Raw genomic sequence first — 8,830 nt, 5'->3', positions numbered from 1 at the left:
CAATTTTTTTGCTTATTTTCAAGATGGTCCCGCACTAGTGGCGGCTTGCTGTAGCAGCTCTGTTGTGTTCTTTTTGAAAATACCGTATTTTGCGGAGGCGCACCGCAATATCAACGACCGGGTCTATTTTCATACATAAGGCGAATGATAAAACGTAGAAAGCGAAGCAGTACGTACCGGAATTTCAAAAAGAGGCGGAGCTAAGCGCACTGCGTTCTGTTCTCTGATTGGTTTATCGTCGCCAGCGATGGCAAACACCTGAAGTTAGTGTGACGTTGGAACAACTTTGCATCACAACATTTGATCATAATCGGATTATCATATGGATTTGAAAATTGGGTTTACGTGAAAAACCTGACGTTGGCTTGACGTCTCATCATTGTAAGATAACACTGACTAAATGTTGGATGATGGTTGGTTGTCAGCACTACATAATTAGTTATCTAACGTTGTCCAACCAAGGACCAACGTTAACACAACTCCCTGTGTCAGCTGGGAATGCTCCGACAATCCATCAAGCTCAGCAGCTTTGTCGCTTACCAAAGTCACACTAAAACATTTTGACCTATTTTTGAGCGCAGTGTGCCACATAAAATAGGTTCGAGGTCCACAAGCACAACAAGAATTCATATATAAGGATTTTAAGTGCGCCTTATGGTGCGGAAAATACGGTACTTCAATATACTTCTCTTCAGCCTACATTTTTCTACATTTCCATGCTTTTGTTTTAGTTTAGTTTCAGTCCACTTATGTGCACTGAATGCACTGTGAATTTCTCCACGGTGGGATAAATAAAGGCAACTCTAACCATAAGCTGTGTCATCTCTCTTGGCTTCCAGCAAGAAATAAAATATTTGAAACATCCTTCTGAGAGATTACTAAGCGTTCCAATAATTGTAGGACTGCCAGTAACTGAAACTAGCTTTTTTTTTTTTATATAATTTTCATAGACATTTCCATCTTAAAGCAGCTTCAGATTTCAAACAATGAGCCAAGACGGGCTAAGGTACACAAGCATCCCCATGTAACAACTACTGACAAGCATCCTGGTTGACTGGATCCTAACCAGAAAGCACTTAGACTAAACGTGTAAATGCACTCGAGACACACTGAGGACTGAGATCTGAGATCAATCTAACCATCCAAACTGCCTCCAGAGCTGGTCTGAGACACATTTGACCATGTTAACAATGACATTTTAAAAAGGCTTTTACTCAGGCCGACATAGAGAGACTTAAACAAGCTAACAGTTTGACTTGATGCTGTACAACAGAAAGAAAGCCAGCATTCACTCTAAATGTTGTGTTTTCTGTGACGCAGTCTGTTACAGTATATCAGTGACACATGTGATGGTGGTCACAGTGGAAAAATAGGCAAAATGTTTCAATGCAAAGTCTTATTTGATGACCTGCAGCCTTCTGCAGAATCCCACAATGGTTCCTCCTTATTGGTTGTTTCCTCTGCCATGATTGCTTTAGCTGTTTGACCTGTTACACTAAAATGAAGTGTGTTTCACTTCCATGAAGACTTTTATTCTTGACTAACATTGCCAACTAAAATCAACAAGTAAACATTAACTAAATACCACAATCTCACACACACCACACAACTTTCACAAAGCAGCCTATATAAGCATCCATAACAAAGAAAGCTATAAGCTTTAGCTGTGAGCTACAAAAAGGTGTTTTCCAAGTGTATAGGATCTTGGGTTTGTCTTTGTATTGAGAGTTTCAAACTTCTTTGTAATCTTCTCAATTCTATAGCAACTTCATAAAAACAACAATTACAGCAAATTATTTTATGTTGCAGTTAAAGTAGAGTCATTTTATTCAGTTTGTACTGCTGATGGCAAATCTAGAGCCAGAAAAAAAAAATCTTGAAGTTTCACTGAAGTGTTTTTTTAATCAATAATATAATACAAAATAAATTTGTACCAAAGGAGATGTATGTTAGTAACTAGACCTCCTCCTCTACAGAATAATTTCACAATCCTTTCATACGTCTCTTCATATGGCTTTTTGTGACTATTACAGTACCATCCAATATAAATAAATAAGCACATCTTCTTATATCTCCCTGCCACCACTTAAGTGCTTCAGCCAATCTCTCCCAGATGAACTGAATTTTCTATGGCAAGTCCGAAAACATTGTTTTCCATCTGCTATCCAGTACCATTACAAAAACAAATTACTGTTGAAACATGAGCAACAAAAACACCGTAGTATCAGCGGTAATCGTCATCGCAAGATAAAAGAATGGAATGAAACGCTATCAGTAGCTCAGAGAACTTTCATGGCTTGAATTTTTAGATAGAGCTAAAGTAAAAGGGATTGAAAGGACAAGAAAAAAAAATCACTCAGCTCGGAGTGTAAATGATTTTTCTTCTCATCATAGTAAATCACACTAACTCTATTGATCGTCTTCCCATCTGGAAATAAGTGGCTGAGGTGAAAGAGCCTGCACCATGTTGTTTTGCTCTCACATCCATCTGTGTCTTTTGGATGCCTTCAGCCACTGCAATAATACAAATGTGATGGACCACTCTTGGCCGTATTCCCCGACGCATGGATTTTATTATAACGATAATTCCCGAGGGCATTTGAGAATGAGATCAGCTCTGCCAATGCCCATGTCACAACTTCTCAAGAGCACTTACAGGAGGTAGAAGAGAATAAGGAACTAAGTACCTATTTTCTCCCCAACCTAGACCTGTAATATACTGACCAACAGGAAGACTTTCTTACAGTCCACTGCCTTGTAACCTTTGTGGAAGTGGGAGGCATTCAGGGCTTCTTAAAAGTGAGCATCACTCTGAAAGCCAACAAGAGGCCTTACGGCTAATTATATCCCAGCTGGACGAGGGAAGTACAGCTGGATGGTTGACAAAAACAACCTGGGTAAAAAAAAGGAAGGAGAAAAAAAAGTAGCATTTTGTTGTGATTCTTTCTAATTGTGTCTTTGGGAATTATTCCTATCCAACTGTGGGACATGTGTACATTCTCCTGGTCATCAGTGAAACTTGACAAGCATGACCATCAATTCAGAACACTCTATCAGTATGTCAGTGTGAATGTTATCCTTTCCTTATCTGCTGTCCAAACTGGTTAGCTTCTGGAAGCTAAATAAGGACATGCTAAAGGAAACAAGAAGCTACCATATAATCAATTTAACATGAATATTTGACTGTAAATGTTCCACAACCCCATTATTCATTTTCCTCGTTACAGCAACTTTTGTCCACTATCTGCAATTAATCAGCTTTGAATCAAGGTGGAGCTACCTTCCCTGTTTGTGTGTATAACTAAGTAGTGCTCTTTTATATTGTAGCTCTAACGAATTGAACAAATTGAATGTCTCATGACAATGTCTTTAATGTCATCTTTACTGAGAGGGAAGGTTCTCTGTCCTCTGGCTGTGGTTTTAATTTTATCAAAATCTTCTGGTTATCAAATCCTGACCACCTGCTGGCAAGTTTTCATTTTGTTCCCTCTCATGGGCAGCCACTTTAGTCATCTTTCAACTGTGACTTAATCTGCCTATGTTTTATCACAAGACGCCACTGAGATAAGCGTATAACTGTGAATCCCTAGAAAACCATTAATGTAGTTAAGTCTGGAAGTTTGGGTTATTTGAAATAGGGTGGTGCGAGGTACTTACTGTCACTGTATTACCTGCAGTATTTAAGCCCATGTTAAAAACTAAATTCTAATATCAGTTGAAAAAAAGTCAGCAAAGCAGGAAGGTGGACACAAATGCAGATGTAAAACCAGGAGTTGACAATAAAAGTTGATTCCACAATGAGGAACTAAATATAGAGCTTAATTCTAATCCACTCATGTGTGGAAAGAAATTCAAGATCCTAGAAAAAAGGAAAAAATCCAAAACATAGAGGAAACTCAAGTAAAGCAGACAAAATGGCACAAAAATGGGAGAAATCTTAAACCAATTTAAGTTTCAGTTGACAGTCAGTTTGGGGGGGGCAAAGACAGAAAGTACAAGAAACTTAAGTCACCATGTACTCACTAAGGCAACATGAACATGAGGTCCAAAGGAAGTGCCCAAATCCAGTTATATAAAAAGGAAGATGATGACAGGAAGTACATTTTCTTAATGGTTGCGTTACTGTAGTCCGACGCACAAGCACACCTCCGGCTGATTTGATCTGCAGGGCTGCAGTGTTTACTGTGGGTGCACTTACATGTAGTAATATGATAGTTCAGAGGTTCAGTTTGATCAGTTTCATCTTCTATGCCCGTGCTCCCAGCTGCTTCTTCTGCTCACTTTTTTGTATTTCAGTTTTCCTTTTTTTTTTTTTTTAGGTGGGGGGTGGCAAAAAAAATTCATTTCTAATTAATGCAAACTCAGTGAATTATTTGGTATGAAAATATATGATTCATTCCTGATTGGTCCTTTGGGCCTAAAGATCATTCTAAATTTTACTTTCCAGATAATCTAATTCCTGGCCTCGAGCAAAATGATCAAAGGATAGCATGCTGCAGTGGTTGGAGAGATTTCTGTGAATGAGTTGATGTGTCCAAACTTTATTCATAGTTTTCGTGACATCACACCATTGTTGGGGATGGCCCCCTGCCTGTCCGCAGCCTTCCAGCTACTATTTTTTATTTATTGTACTTGTTTTGCCTTAACTTTTACCAAAATAGTTGCTGTGAAATCGGCTGCACAAATCAATGAGGAGACAGGTTTAGGTTGTTGTTCTCTGGCGTTTCCAGTGTTAGCTGCCATCCTGGACCCGGTTTTTTGCCCTCCACGGGTCACCGCAAGTCACGGGACTGAAAACTATGAATCATTATGGTGTTGAGAATCTGACCACAGCTGGTGCCTGTTGTCGAGACATGAAAAATTTTTCATTCTAACTCAACACTTTTCCCATTTTAAATGGGGAAAGGATTCACTCCGGAACATGGAAGATATGATACTGAGGAACATATCCTGACATTTACACGGAGGTGTCAGAGTGGGTTTCAGTCCAAAGCCATAGAGTGTAGCTGACATTAACCCCATTCAGTCCCTAGATTTGAGCTCCTTCTCTTCCAAAATGCATCCACAAAAAAGCATTCCACATAATCTCTTAGGGGGAACAGCAATTGTGTAACTTGCCTCAGATGGATGAAACATTAGTGCGTAGAGGTTTAAAGAGCAGTCCATTGGCATCATCCATTAGCCTAATGTGTTCCTTTCCACTCAATAGCCAATCCTCTCTCTGCCCCATAACTGCTTTGTCATGTGCTCTTCTCTTTTAACCTCTCTGTTGTGTTTGGAGAGATGAACGAGAAAATATTGCACCGTAATTGAGAGTTATGCCTTTCCAAACAGCCAATACTGGGAGATATTCCCTGGTATTATTCCCCTTCTTAGTGACTCAAGGTGCTCAGTAAATACAAGATGAAAGGCAGACTAAGAAAAGAAATTCTGGCTTTGTTGTTGCAAATAGAAAATGGAGGCACTATGGCAGGTTAGTTGGTTGGTTTACTTTTTTTTTTTTTTTTTTGGTCATCATGAAAAAAAGCAAATGATGAAAAAATATGCAGCTCTTATGATGATTAATTAACAATTTTTGTGATTCATACTGCATTTTATTAAAATAAAGCTATTTGATCTGATCTGACAAAATCTCAGAAAGGAGTAACTTATCAGAAAGAGAGACATCCAGAAGAGATTAAATATATAGTTCATCTACAGCATATATGAGCTGGATTTTTCCGCACCTCATTAATTAATGCATATTGATCAATATGTAAATGAGGCTGGGAGAACTATTAAATGAGTCTGGAGCTGTTTCTTTCATTAAACGCAGCCCTGGACATGTCGGAAACAAAATATATTAAAAAAGATTAAAAAAATGAAATATTTTTAAATCAGTTTGAACCATCTTTTCCATAAATTCCTTCCAACAGACATTGTAGGAGATCACGTCCCATTCTGTTTGGAACAAAATAACTGAAAACTCGAGCTCTGTGTTTGTTTATAGGACAGTTAATTCATCTTTACCACCCAGTGTTGTCCTGTGGATGTGTCACTGTCTGTTGGCATCGACAGCATATGTGTCACAGCTGTCAATGCAGCTGAAAGGTCCAGAGCGCGCTGCTCCAGGATGTAAATATGCAAACAGGGGACGATTAGCCATGCACAGCAGAGACATCGCACATTCAGTGATATAAGTGAGAATATCCAGCTGACTGCAGAAATTTTGCAAACATATGGCGCTCTTAAAAATGCAAATGAACATATACGTTTACTATGAGACGACACCAAGAAAGAGAATTTCTGTGCAGTCGCAGAAATACTGCGACAACAAATTTGGCAAGGGAGACAGACGAGATGAGGAATCATTTTGGGACAGGAGCATTCAGCTAAATATGCTAATGTGATGCTTATGCCAGGTGTTAGTAATATAATGCAAACCATCTTCCTCTTTACCGTGGGAATAATGGTAGGCTAGGAGAGATGATGTACAATTACTTTATTCACAGCTGTGTGTCTATAAGCCAAGTTGCAGGAAATATGGAAACAATCTTCCCTTCCTGAGTTAAATTTGAACTTTACTTTTGACCATAAGCACCAAGCATTACAGTTTTTTTGGATTATTTTCAGGTGATAAAAAAAAAAGGTACACCATTTTGTGAGCCTGCGTGACCCCTCAGGTAACTCTAATTTATTTCCTCTGCCGATTTTCAAAGACTGCAGTGGACCAGGGCTTATGGGAAATGGTGTTTGGTTCTGATAAAAGACAGACACACTAAATAAACAATATGATGAGATCGCTTTTCAAAAACCACTGACCATATTTAGCATTTGGCACACTCAACTGAGATGGTGAAGGTGGTCAACGTTACTATTATTATTATTATTAAAATTATATGGCTCAAACTATATTATTCCCAGATAGAGCCCTGTTAATATCTTATTGTAATACTTCTTCAAAGAATAGAAAATACCTTTCTTACCCCTGAATTTTTTTCTTGTAAGTATTGAACTTTTTGTCTCCCTGGATTCTTTGATTTGTCATACATAAAAAAATGTTAAAATCACATCTATCTGGGATTTTTAAAGCTGGATCTGGGTTTAGTGGAGACATTGCTGTCATATATGCTCCAGGCAGTGGAGAGGCATCTGGAGAGTGTGTGTCCATACTCTGGGAGGATCAGGGTCTCACTTAGGAGCCCCACTGAAGAAAAATATCCCCCTGGAGGAGGTGAAGAAGCAGCTGAGTCTAATTCATCAGATTACCTGGCAGCTGGGGAAAAAAAAGGGAGCACCCTCAATACCCCAAGAGCTTTTGCTGTGTAATTGCTTTCATTTGAAATTCATATTTGTATGTGTGTGTGTGTGTACTTGCGAATGGACGACTGTTTATTTTCCAGCTGCCACCGGTTGCAAAAACAAGCTTACTTTTCTCCCAAGTCACGTCGCTTCACTTTGTCTAGCTCAGGAGTTTTGTGGCTGCCAGCATGATATGCATACATTAAATCAAGCAAATTCAACAGCGTGTACCTGAATGAGATGACTGCTGTTTTTGCCAAATGAAGAAATCTGCACCAGAGTGCTCGTATTGGTAATGTGTGTCTTCCAAGGCCTGTATGAGCTCAAAAGACTCATTTAACCATATGTAAAGTGGATTTTAAAAATGTATGAAGGGGGATAAAAACCTTTTCTTAGTCTTTGTTTTTAATCTTTTATTTATTTTATGAGTTTGTGAACATTTTTAGGAGTTTATGTCGTCTTTTTTTTTTTTTTTTTTTTTTTTTTTTTGCCGGAAGGTAATAGTCTGTTTAACAGCATGTCCTTGCTGCTGGACAGAAAATATGGCTAAAATTTGTTTAAAGCAATCAGCAACATGAAACAATTTGCCATATTTTTCATTAAGTGGAGTCATAAAGTTGTGTACAACCCAACACACGAGGGGAGGTTTGTCAAAATAAACAATAAAAAAGACATTAAAAACAAAAAGATGGCGACCAGGGCTCATGACCACATCATCATTTGTGGCCACAAAGAGCGGGCATGTGGTTGCTCCTTTATCAGTTGTTCTCCTGTTACTGCAGGAAATCCCTTTTGATTATCTGCTCTCTACTTTCATTATGATCATGTGATAATATAGGTAAAAAAAAAACGTGGGCTACCCTCAAACACATCGCCCATAGACAAAGCAATCCACATTCTTATGATATGATATGGGATATTTTTTTTTTCCTGGATGTCTACAAAGCTCTGCAATGTGAGTTATACGTTGAAAGTCAGTAGGTTGTTTCTGACATTTTCCAAAAACCTGATTCATGCATTTCATAATCCATATTACAGGTGACCTTTAAGGCAACCTCTAAAAGCTATTTCAGTGAGCAAACTCATCTGCTCCACTTGCGTTTTTGTTCAATACAAATACAGTTCACTGGGAAATAACCATGAAAACCTTAGCTCCCAGAAACGCTGTCAGCCACATACTCAAAAGCCTCAGAGCCTCACAGTCAGTTCCTTTGTCAGGAACTTTAGCTTCAGTCAGTGCAGATCATCACAGATCCTTTCTCATGGTTTACTGTAGTTGTGTGTGTATACTCAGTGACTGTTCAGCACAGGCGGGGCTCCTCGACCAGTTGGTCATCTGGTTATTATTGACCTATTTTCACTTTCTGTCTCCAGAAAATCCAGCAATATTTTCTAGACAAATAGACAAATTTATGCAAGAGGGGGAAGTTGTTGTGAGAGGGGTCATGCCCAGTTTCTGTGTGGATAAAAGTTGTTTGTTTTTTTTTTTTTGCTTCTTTCATTGATTACCATTCAACAAACTTAGATCCTCTTCTGTTAAGTACTTATT

Source organism: Echeneis naucrates, chromosome 12 (assembly GCF_900963305.1).
Source record: "Echeneis naucrates chromosome 12, fEcheNa1.1, whole genome shotgun sequence".
Lineage (NCBI taxonomy): Eukaryota > Metazoa > Chordata > Actinopteri > Carangiformes > Echeneidae > Echeneis > Echeneis naucrates.
This window is presented reverse-complemented; position numbering follows the sequence as displayed.